This window comes from Rattus norvegicus, chromosome 8 (genome assembly GCF_021556685.1).
Source record: "Rattus norvegicus strain SHRSP/BbbUtx chromosome 8, alternate assembly SHRSP_T2T, whole genome shotgun sequence".
In the NCBI taxonomy this organism is placed as follows: Eukaryota; Metazoa; Chordata; class Mammalia; order Rodentia; family Muridae; genus Rattus; species Rattus norvegicus.
This window is the reverse complement of record NC_141541.1, coordinates 65522973-65535656: the sequence shown is the minus strand read 5'-3', so window position 1 is coordinate 65535656 and position 12684 is coordinate 65522973. Positions and strand designations below refer to the sequence as shown.

Sequence of the window (12684 nt, the reverse complement as noted above, 5' to 3'; positions counted from 1 at the left end):
CCAAGATTAGGTGGTGACCTTTTACCTGGTAGCCCAGATAGTAGGCCCCTGGGTACTGGAGGCCTAGCAGGTTCCTTTTTGTCCCTCCAGATTCCTAGATGAAGAGGGAGCGTTGCAAAGGTGCCTTCTACATAGGTGGTCTCAAAAATGAGGGCTAAGGGATTTTCATCTGCCACAGTGGACTTTAAAGTAGCCAGTGTGAACAGAAACTCACAGAGACACTCAAGAAAGGTGAAGCAAGTGCACCTCAGGGCATGCAGTGTGAGTTAAGAACAGGGCCAAGATCATTTCTCGAACTTAGGAGAGAGATCGTGGTTAGGCTGGGCTTGGGATCTCATGCGTCACTTGGATCTATTGAGAAATAATTCTCCCTGGTGGCAGAAGCAAAGCTGTGATGAGGAAACTGGCAGGATGGGGGCAAGGGAGAGAAAGTGCTGGAAAGGAGCTCAGGCTTAACTAGTACCTGGCGTATGGCAAAGTGTTTGCTCCTGCCTCCCACCCATCCAAGGTAAGCATTAATAACCCCACTTTTTACAGGTCAGAATCTGAGGTTCTCAGAGGGAAGTATATACCCCAGCAGTCTCTCCATGCTGAGGATGGAGATGGCCTGAGTCATCTTTTACCAGGAAAGAATCCTTTCAACTGACTCAGAGCTGAAATCTCTGTATCATCTAGCTTTTGTCTCCTGATTTCCCATGAATTATAAGCCTGTTGTTGTGCATGGTGGAGAAAAAGCAGGATCTATATATATCTTCCCAGTTTGGCCAAACTATAACTAAATTACTTTCTGTTAGCAATTTTTGTTTTTAATTTATTTGGGATACAGGGAAAATAGGCAGTGGATTGTGGATCTGAGTATAGTAACAGAAGCATAAAGCAGACCAGAGCAGTCACAGGGGAGGGAGGAATGGTGGTGATTAGTGCTCACACAGGCTGGGCCTGTGCTGAATAGGCTCACCTCAGACTTTATTGTCTGTCAGGGCTGGATAGGAGCATAGTGGTAGGGGACACCCATCTTCAACAGGCTAATCAAAGGGACAAGTAATAGCAGAGAAATGTGGCCATATCGAGAAAAACAAAGAGATCGGTGACATCTACCAACTCTGCCTTTTGCTCTGAGGCAAGAAGCTACAGATTCCAGTTTAGCACCTCATGGTAAAACATTGGGAAGCTAGGTAAAGTAGCCTTTGTTCTATCTAGCAAGAATTGCAAGGCTCTAAGTCTCGGGAAGAAAAGGGGAGGGAAGCCTGTTTCTGCTCTTTGTTCTTAGCACTTGTATGACTATCAGAGTGTGTGATCACATGGTAAAAAGTTCATTATGAGTTTGCACATAAATTAAGGCCATAAATTGAATAAGAGGTTTATAACAGAGAATGTCTACATGTATATCCACTAGGAGTAATTATCTGGCTAAACATTCATCATTTGTTACTAGCTTATAGGTTCATGGAGAGTTAAAATCCATAACCAGGTTGTCCTTGAAGTTCTGTATAAACCCAGTCAATATTTTACCTCCTGTCTTTGCACCTGTGATGTACATCCTTAGCTCCTTCTTTATGACCTTTGGTTAATGGTTTTTATAACACCTTAGAATGTGCTCTAAGTTTTAGAAGTCCGTTTGTTGTTTCAGAAGCAACTAAGAAGTTACTTTATAAAAAAAAAGAGGGGCTTGAATGACTTTAGGTAATCATTCTGAAGCAGTGGTGACTCTAGCATGCTGGTTGTTTCTTCAGAATAAACGCTCTTTGTTCTTGGATACTATTTGAATCTGGAGTCTTTAGCAATTTTCAAACCCTAACAACAGGTATACATAACTCAACAGTCCTCAGGACACAGCCCTATCCATGTTGACCCGTCCTTATCTAAGATCCAGTCTTTTCATCAAGGTGGTCTGACTCTGCAGCCAGACTGTGCAGCCTCTTTCTGGATGAGACAAGTCTTCTCTGGGTGGCACCAGGCTTCAACCTTTCTCTTCCAGTCAATTCCAATTTCTTGACGTCCATTATTTCAGTAGTCTGATGACCAAAGGAAAGGGGGTAAAATGTCTCTGTTTATAACGCCTTCCCTCCTACCAAAGTGGTTACAGAATGAAAATGTCAAATGTTTCTGGAAAAACAAGACAAAGCAAATTAAGATTTTAAACTATTTGTCTTAAATAGTTCTATTCTGTTCTATTGCCATGAAGAGACACATAACCAAGGCAGGCCTTATAAAAGAAAGCATTTAATTAGGGGCTTGCTTACATTTTCCGAGGCTTAGTCCACTATCATCATGGCAGAGAACATGGCTGCACACAGACAGGCATAGGAGCAGTAGGAAGAAGATTGAGAGTTTTCTTTTTTTGTCTTGCTGCTGACTGTTGCTGTTGCTAGGTATAACCAGTAAGTGCTCAGTTAAAAAATGTTTGAGGATTGATAACATCTTGCCTGGCTGGCAGGAATTTGGGATCAGTGGTGCAGGGAAGGCAAGAATCTGAGGAACAAGTTACTTTATTTCTAGAAAGCAAGTCAGGGCTCAATGTTGGGTATAGTGGTTTCAATAAGAATGACCCCCCCATAGGGGCTGGGGATTTAGCTCAGTGGTAGAGCCCTTGCCTAGGAAGCGCAAGGCCCTGGGTTCGGTCCCCAGCTCCAAAAAAAAAAGAACCACAAAAAAAAAAAAGAATGACCCCCCATAGAGTCATATATTTTAGTCACTAGGGAGTGGCACTATTTGAAAGGAGTAGAGGGATTAGGAGGTGTGGACTTTTTGGAGTAGGTATGGTCTGGTTGGAGAAAGTGTGTCACTGGAGATGAACTTTGAGATTTAAAAAGCTTTTGCAAGGCCCAGTATCTTTTTCGCTGCCTCTCTACCTAAAGATCAGTGTGTAATTCTCAGCTGCAGCTTTAGCACCTGCCTGTGTACTTCTTCTTTTTTTTTTTTCTTTTTTCTTTTTTTCGGAGCTGGGGACCGAACCCAGGGCCTTGCGCTTGCTAGGCAAGCGCTCTACCGCTGAGCTAAATCCCCAACCCCATGCCTGTGTACTTCTATGCTACCCACCATGGTGATACCAGACTAAACCTCTGAAATTGTAAGCAAGCTGCCCATTAAATGCTTTCTTTCATAAGAGGTGCCTTGGTTATGGTGTCTCTTCACTGCAATAGAACAGTGACTAAGACATTGGGTGTCTTCCACTATTGCTCTCCAATGCATTTCTTAGTTTGTTTGGTTTTTTCCACTTATAAAACCCTGGAAAGATGCCTCAGTGGTTAAGAGTACTTGGTCCTGGGTTTGACTTCAATGCCTGCATGGCAGCCCACATACAACTAATAATTGCAGCTCCAGAGGACCTGCTGTCCTCTCCAGGCCTTTGGATACTGCACACGTGTGGTGAATATACATGAACATAGGCAAAACAAAATTAAAAATTATTTTTAGAAAAAGTTTTCTCTTAGTTTGTGTATTGTATGAGTGCCACAGTATCCATGTGGAGGTCAGAAGACAAGTTGCAAGGGTTGGTTCTCTCATTCTACAATGTGGATCTCAGTTACTGAACTGAGGCTTAATGTAAGTACCTTTCCCTAATAAGCTACTTTGTTGGCCTCCTACTTTATTATTTATTTATTTATAAAGTATTTTTTGTTTTATCTGTATATGTTTGCCACTACCCCAAAGTCCCAGGTTGCCCCATAGCCTTAGGAATAGGCTTGCTTGTCAGAAGCTATTTAGGAAAGACTAAGGCAAGCATACGAGTTTTCTGGAGATGGCCCACTGTTTTTGTGTGGCTATGATGGGTGTGCTCTGAGATGCAGGGTCCTCAGAGACTTCATCCCAGATTGCTTCTCACTGCTGATATGCCTTTACTGCCACTATTCCATAGTCTAATGATTCCTGGGCATCAGCCCACCCTATTGGGCAGATTTTCTGCAGATCAATATGAAGATATACTCTCATGTAGTAATGCTGTGTAGACAAATTGTTATTGTAAATTACAGAAAAATAAAATGTTTTCTTTTATTCCCAACTAGATCTAGCACTGCAGTGCCCTAAGATGTCTGCTAGGTATCTTAAGTATCAGTCAGTAAAGCCTCTCACCCGCTTTGCTCCATCCCATATCACATTGCCAAAGATCTCTCTCTGAGCCTGGTAGCAATCTCTCTACCTATCTAGTTCCCAAGCCAGGTTTCCATGCCAGAAACACACATCCCAATTCCACAGCGGGCCAGTGTCTCTAGTAGCTGCACACTTTCTTACACTTAAATCGCTACATGAAAGAACACACAGCACAATAACCTTTGATCCAATTGATAAGATATAATTGCCCACCTAAACTTAAAAACCCTGTACACATCCATCCCTTAAGAACATTTATAACAACCTGTAAAGGTGCAGCGTGGAATCTTAACGTCAGCTTCCACATTGTCCCTCAGCTACTTGCTCTCTCTCTCCTTCCCTCTTCCCTTCCCGTCTCCTCCCCTTCCTTCAAACTTTTCTCCCGCCCATCCTTCCTTCCTTCTCGTCCAATGACAGGCCTCATTGTATCTTGTACCTGCCTCACCTATGACATCATCCCACACAAAAAAATTGATGATTTTATACTTTCTGATCATGATTTTATAGAACTTCTAAACTAATACAAGTAATCTCGAGCTTCCTATAGGATGAAAGCTACAAATAGAGCTCTGTAAGCCTTCATGTGCCACAGTCTAATTGCACTAGGAAAAGAAAGCAGGCTTGACACAAATTTATGATCAAGGAAAACGTTCTTTCTAGGTTAGGTGTGACTGGTAACTAAAGGTCTTAAATTGGGAATAGACAATTTATTGCAGGTGCAATGACAGAAAATAAAATACTGGCTAGTCTATACAAGACTTCAAAATAATGAGATGCGAGGCAGTTGGTTTGTCTCCTGACAAAACCATGCTAACCTGTGACATAAAGTGTATTGCTTTGCACTTATAATGAACTTATGGGGGGCTAGTGACAGATAATGAATCTTTAGTCAGATACTAGTCTTAATGGAAAGACATGTAAAAATTCTGTTGTAACTCCTAAAATCTTATCAAGCTATGACATGAATTATTGCCTTAAGCTTACTATAAACTTACTGGAATGTGAAAGTGTTGTTTAGAAAATCATGGAATAAATTATCCTGCTGTAAGGGTTCTACCTGACAGTTGTATGAGGTACTTTTTTGGAGAAAGTATAAAAAACTAAGAACCACAATAAAATGATGGTGCAGCTTTCTTCAGCTTCATCCAGCATGTGTGTCTCTGGTCTTTCTTTTTCTTTTCTTTTCTTTTCTCTCTGGTTCATGAAGAGAATTCCAAGCCTCTTGCCTGGCCAGCAAAGAGCACTTGAGCCAGAGAGAAAAGAGATAATTAACTATGACTTTTTCTCTTAATCCATTGCTACTAACAGCAGGAGTTTATTGCCAGAAGGCATCAGTTTGGGCTATAGAATAGCAAAGAGTTAAAGAGTTAAGGAAAGAGAAAATTTACCAATAGCAACTGCCGATGCCACCCATGTCTGCCTGCCTCAGTCTAACCGGATGCCGGGCTGGTCACTGGCACTTGCCAGAGGTTAGTAGTAACTTCTCCATATGGATGGCCCAGGGTTCACCCTGTGTTAGTTCTCAGGCTGATTAGGCCACCATTTAAGTTTAGGAGGCCCTGTCCACATCTGTAATCCTCTAGCTCTGCTCAGCCCTGCTCTGCGCTGCCCCTGTGCACTTCACATCACAAACTCTCCTCTAGGAGACTTTTCTTCCTATGGGTTGAACTTTGCCTCCAGGATATTCTTCAGAGGTGAGATTAGAGCCTTATCCCCAAGGCTGCTCATACAGTTTAGTTTTTTGTGTATGCTTTAGCATGATTGCTCCCCTGCAAATGTTGGGTAGCAAGATCACCAGAGGATCACAACCCTTCCAGTGAAGTTTGAGCCAGAAGGGGGAAAACGGTCTCCCATGCCCTGAAAGCTGTGGTACTGCTAATACACCCAGAGTATTAGGAAAGCCTGTGTCTATGTGTTCATAGGAGGAGAAGATGCTCTCATTGGCTTCTTGGGTCTCTCCATGGCTCCCAGTCCTTGCCTCACTAGGCTTCTGCTCACTTTATCTTTCTCACACTCTGTACTTTGCTCCACTCATAACTTCTCTTCCAGCTCCTTCAGCTAGCCCTCTCCTACCTTTGCACATAGATGGCATTGATTGGAAATGTCTGACCCATCATCCTTTTCACACATAGGACTAGAGTTCATCTATCACCCTGTGAGGTGGGTCCTGTTGCCAGTTACTTTTCCAGTGAATAAACTGAAGCTGGGAGAGGTGAGGTCACTCACTAAAGGTCCAGTCTTAAACCAGACAGAGCTCTTGGGTGTGACATGCTGTTTTGCTAGTCCTCAACACACACACACACACACACACACACACACACACACACACACAGGCAGACACACACAGGGACACAAATGCACACAGATATAATATATATGACATATATATGTATATATATATATATAGACACACTGTCACACAGACACACAGGCAGACACACATACACAGAGACACAAATGCAAACACCCAGAAACACAGACACACACACACATTCACACACACACACACACACATTCACACAGACACACACAGACACACACACAGACACAGATACACACAGACACACAGATACAGTCACACAGAGACATAGACACATACACATCACACACACACACACACACACACACACGGGGTGGGGGGAGGAAGGGAGGGGAGGGGAGAGAGAGAGAGAGAAATAGAGTAGAGAGAGGGAGGAGAGAGTTCTTTTCTGCCCTCATTTCTTTCTTAGATAACTCTATAGCTCTTTTAGAATTATCCTAGTTAGTTTTTACTGTAAACTAGAGACAACCAAGAATCATCCGGGAAGAGGGAGTCTTAATTGAGGGATTGCCCAGCTCAGATTAGCCAGTGGCCATGTATGTAGGAAGTGCCACGATGGTTGATTGGTTTAGATGGGCCCCACTCACTGTGGGTGGTGCCACCCCTGGGCTGGCTGTGCTGGGTAGTATAAGAAAGCTTGATGAGTAAGACCAGAGCAATAAACCATGTGCTTCCAAGACTTCCTTGCGTTCCTGCCCTGACTTCGTCAGTGATAGACTGGGATCTGAAAGTGTAAGTGAGATGATGTAAACCTTGTCCTCCTCAAGTTGCCTTTGGTCGTGGTGTTTATCACAGCAACAGAAAACAAACAGGACAGAAATCCAAGCAGCCAGAGCACCCTCAGGAGATGCCCCGCAGGGCTTGGCAGCCTGAGATCACTCACCTCTATCTGAGAACATCCTCCATATTCTACTTCCCTAGGCTGGCTGCTCTATCTCCTTCACAGAGCTGAAAATGTTTGAAGCAGTGCTGGGCCTTGATCCAGAGCCAAGTCTAGAACACAGAGTTTGAACTATTAATGAATGTGCAGAGGTTATATAGGAGGGCTATGGGAGCTGCCTGAACGGACTCTGTATCATAAACTTAAATCCAAAATTACTGCTCCAAAACAGCTTACTAATGTGAAACATTCATTAGACATGATCGACTTTTGATTATGAAGCTCTGGCTTGTGGAAACCTCAGGTTATTGTACTTATATAAAGTACCCTAGGCAATCTGTTTACTTCTGAAATCAAGAATCTTCCTTCCCTTGCAGACTCTCTGGCACACTAGTGGGAATATTTTAAAGGACACGTGGACCTCTACTTTATGCTATTCAGGTATTGAAACAATGGACTCCAAGAAATTGGAATTGGTCTAGGAGTCCCAAGCTGGGAGAAGGAAATGGCTGAAGCCTGATGTCAGTCAAAGGAGGGAACTTGTCTTATTCAAAGAGATTTCCTGTAGTCTGACAATGTGTCACACTACCTTATGAGAGAGACTGGAGCTAAGACAATGAAGGAAGTTAAGACAATGGTGGTGATGGGTGGGACCACACCAGACTGGGACTGCTAGCTATGTTTCCTCTTCCTCATCAGTCTTCTTCTCTTTCTGCTTCTTTAAAGTGTGTGTGATATGTGTATGATGTATATATGTGTATATGTGTATGTCCGTGAGTTGTGTATACATGTAGGGGTATGTATGTGTATGTGATATGTTTGTGGATATGTGCATATATGTGTATATGTATGTATGTGATATGTATACATGTGTGGTTTGTATATGTGTGTGTAATTGTGTGTATGAGTATATATATGTGTATGATGTGTGTATATATGTGTGTGATATGTGATGTGTGTATGATATGTGTGATATGTATGTGTATGTGTATGTGCTGTGCATGACATATGTGCAGGTATTTATATGTGTGTGATATGTGTGTGGGTATGTATATGTGTGCAGGTATTATGTGGGTATGTGTGATAAGTGTGTATGTGTGTATGATGTGTGTATGACATATTGGTGGGTATAAGTGTGTGTGTATGTGCATGTGCATGTAGATGTATATGTTATGTGTATGATGTTCTATAAGTATGTGTGTGTTTGTGTGTGTGTATGTGTGTGTTTGGGCACATATGTGCCATAACATTTCTGTGAAGGTCAGAGGACAACTTCTGGTGTTGATCCTTACCTTGTTGAGATGGGTTCTCTTGTTATTTGCTGCTGCCTGCAAGCTTCCAGGGTTCTTGGCTACCTCCTCTCATGGTGGTTAGAGCACTGGACTACAGATATGCACAGGCTCTGGAGTTTTGGACAGGTTTTTATACCTGGTTAAGCCCTTTACCCATTGAGCCATCTCCTCAGCCCAGTTATGCATTTGGCTGGCCCCCTTTCTACACCTAAGCCTCAAATGAACTCTGAAGATGGGCCTGGGGACTCTGCTAGGTTCCTTTTTGTTCTTTCAGTTCTTTTGTGTCTGTCAGCAGTGGAAGGAGGGAGGCACAGCTGCGTGCTGTTGCCCACAGCAACCTGAGAAGTTCCATTTTGCCTTAGGGACCTCCACTCAAGCAAACCCAGGATTCTTGTCTTTACCACAGGAAAAATGTCAGGACAAATCAGTATGAAGAGGCAGAATTGGAGTTTATTAAGAGATTGCAATATGGATTTTAAGCATGAGGGTTAAGAAAAAGAGGCCCCCAGAAGAAGACAAGACATACCTGCGTGTGACTGTGGGCTTCTCAAAGGAGAGCTGAACTTAGGGATGTTTACACTGGCTATGTAGAATCCTGAGTCTTTCTAGATTACCAATCAGAAATTGTAATTTACAGCAAGGATTAAAGGGTAAAGATTTTCCCTTTGTAAACAAAATTGTAAGGTGGATTTATGAGGTGGTATTATTTATATTTGGGAACAAGAAGCAAGTGTCAAAACCCTAAAGTTGTAGATTATTTTAGCCCCATTTGAGCACATTTGATTTATTGTCTTTGACATCTTTGATTGTACCATCTTTCAGAAGAACACGCATTGTCTCAGAAGGTATTTTGGCTTAATCAGTAGTGTCTGAAGTTTCTTTTTTTCTTTTTTTTTCTTTTTTTTTTTTTTTTTTTTTTTGGTTCTTTTTTTCGGAGCTGGGGACTGAACCCAGGGCCTTGAGCTTCCTAGGCAAGCGCTCTACCACTGAGCTAAATCCCCAACCCCGTGTCTGAAGTTTCTTGATGCTGTAGCCAAACCAGATGACAGAGTAGAAGAGACGCTTTACAAAATTATTTTTATTTTATGTGCATGAGTGCTTTGCCTGTACGTATGAACGTGTACCCTGTGTGTGCCTGGTGCCTGCTGAGGCTGGAAAAGGGCATCAGATCTCTGGAACTGGAGCTACAGATGGATGTGCACTGACATGTGGGTGCTGGGAATCGACCAGTGAGCTTCAGGGATTCTTTTTCTCCATCAGTGTTGAGGTTCGAAGAGTTCACTTTTTGTATCCCATTCCGTCTCCACTCAGAAACTAGGCCATGGACCATTTGCTCTCTATCCTGGGTATAAGGTACTCTGCTTCCACAGCTCATCTGCCTATCCCAATTGCTCTAGAGCTGGAGGTTGCAACCTCTGGTTTAGCACCTTGTGATGAGAACAGCGAGAGGCTAGGTAAAGTCTTGTAGGGGATTGTGCTTCTCTAAGTTAAAGTCTTGGGGAGAAGAGGGGAGGGGGACTAATTTCTGTCTTTTGTTCTCAGGACTTGTAGGCTCTCAGAACGTGTGTTCATATGGTAAAAAAGCTCACTGTGAGTCTGCACATAAATTCAGTCATAAATTGAATAAGAGGTTATAACAGAGAATGCCTAAGTGCATATACACTAGGAGCAATTATCTGGCTTAGCTTTCACCATTTGTTACTAGCTTGCAAGGTCATGGAAAGTTTAAGACTGTAACTAAGCCATCCTTGAAGTTTTGTTTAGACAAACCCAGTCAATATCTTATCTCCTGTTTTTGCACCTGGGGTTCTGTGGTGTATATCTTCTTTATGCCTTTGGTTAGTGGTTTCTGTAACCCCTTGGAATGTGCCCTAAGGTTTAGGAGTCTGCTGTTATCTCAGAAGCAATTAAGCGGTTACAAAAGGACCTTGAATGCATCTATCTGAAATGCCAATTCTTGTTGAGGATAGCATGCTAACTTTTTCTGCAAAATAAACAAACACTTTTTGTTTTGCATACTATCTGAGTCTAAGGTCTTCTCTCAGCGATATTTGGAACCTTAGGGATTTAGATGTTTGTCATTGTGCCAGCTTTTCCACGGGTACAATACAAGTCTTCATGCATAGTTGGCAGGCACTTGACCAACTAATCCGTCTCTTCATTTTGTTATTTTTATATTTAAGAAATGTTATGGGCCAGTGACATGGTTCATCTGGTAAAGGTACTAAGCCTGATAATTTTGATCCATGGTGATAGAAGAGAACTGACTCCCATAAATTGTCCTCCACACATGCACAGGTATACTTGAGTGTGCATGTGCACATGTACTTGCACACACACTAAATAAAACTGCAATAAAATAATTTGTTTGCAGTTACTAGAAGTTGAACCCAGGTCCTCACATATGCTAGGCACCTATTCTACCATTGAGCTGTACTTTTAGCTCCTTTTAAAATTTTGTTTTATCTTGCTCTTTTTCAAGACAGGGTTTCTCTGCATTGCTCTGGCTATTTGGAACTCACTCTGTAGACCAGACAGCCTTGAACTCAGATATCTACCTGCCTCTCCTTCTTTAGTGTTGAGATTCAGGGGACATACTACCACTACCTGGCTTAAATTTTTTTTATTTTGAAACATGGTACTGCTCTGTAGCCCAGACTGGTCTTGAATTTGCAATCTCTCTTCCTCAACCTCCCAAGTAGCTCAGATCATAATCATTTATCATGGCTTCCAGCAAAAGCTACTTTTACAATACAATAAATAGGCCAGTTGTGTGTGGTAGCCCTGTAGGATAAAAGGTTTAAGCTCACTTCCTGGTTTTGAAAACCCACCAATCTCTGAGCTCGAAAACTCACCAATTCCTGGGCTCAGGGCTCACCTTAAACTCAAGACTTGAAATCCTAGCTATCTCCATCCTGTAAAACTCTACCCCCACCCTCCCCAACAAACCCTACATAATGTCTGCTTTCTTCGAAGTTCTCTGCTTCTTCTCACCCCAGCAGAGGCACTGCCCTTTGGTGTCTTTCCCAATAAATTGCTACTGTGAGGTTTGTTGTAAGGTGTGACTTTGTGGTATTCCTTGGTTCCCAACTGCCAGGATACCTTTCCCTTCAGAGCTGTACTACTAACAGGCACTCACCAATAATCTTAGTACTCAAGAGATTGAAACAGAAGGATCAAAAGTCACAAGGCCATTTTGACCTACATATCAAAAACCAGTCTCAAAACTAAACAAATAAAATGTAATAAACATATTTGGGAAAGACAAAGGTAAATAATTAAAGTAAGTTTGATAAGTGTCTGGGCACAATGAAAGAACAAAAACAAAGGCAACTTCTTAGCAGGATGGCCCTATGCTTTTATGTAACAATTTCCTCTGAGACTGAAACATTCTATCCTTCAGAAAGCTCCTCAAGTAGGAAGGTAAAGAACTCAAAATAGCTTCAGGAAGTCCCTGAAAGTGACCAGGTTCACTAGGCCCCTCCCCGACAGATTAAACAATAAAAGCTAATAAGAGTCCCTTTCAGAGGACAAAAACTGAGTTGCAAAGAAGACTCTTGAGACAAGCTCAACTATGGGAGATGCAGGAGCCAGTTGAGCTGCCTGGGAGAGCTTTAGATCAGTTACGTGGAAATGACACTTTCCAGCTTGTTGAGCTGCCCAAAGGCTGTGCCGTGTGCTCCAGGTTCTCAGCTTTGTGAGCCATCATCCATGCCGGGATGGTCTTGATGATACAGTTGTCTTTGAGTCATTTCTGCTCCTGTAAGTAACCTGTGTAATCCTGGCTGTCCTGTAGCTCACAGGGGTCCACTGGCCTCTGCCTTCTGAGTGCTGAGATTCAGGGGCTGCACCACCACCATGTGGAAGTAGATTTGAGTTTTAGAGTTGGGCATAGGAGCTCATCCCTGTAATCCCAGCATCGGAAAGGCCAAATCAGAAGGATTTCTGTAGGTTCATGGCCAGCCTGGTTTACATAGTAAAACCCTTGTCTTAAAAAGAAAGAGACAAAACAAAAATGAACTCTTACAACTCAACAGGAAAGCAAGGAGGATGAGGCCTAGCTCAGTGGTAGAGTGCAGGCTTAGCATGCTCCAAGCCAT

General features: G+C 42.5%; 1 long non-coding RNA gene across 2 annotated transcripts in view; it reads left to right on the top strand.

The window, feature by feature from the left end:
• The first annotated feature begins 398 nt into the window (after window positions 1-398).
• LOC148004153 (uncharacterized) overlaps window positions 399-12684 on the top strand; it is a 93958-nt gene continuing 81672 nt past the window's right edge. Inside the window, exon 1 of one of the 2 annotated variants that reach the window (XR_015627715.1) lies at window positions 399-508. This is a non-coding gene — a long non-coding RNA (uncharacterized LOC148004153). The remainder of the gene's footprint in view (window positions 509-12684) is intronic. The other variant, XR_015627716.1, reaches the window with a different exon arrangement.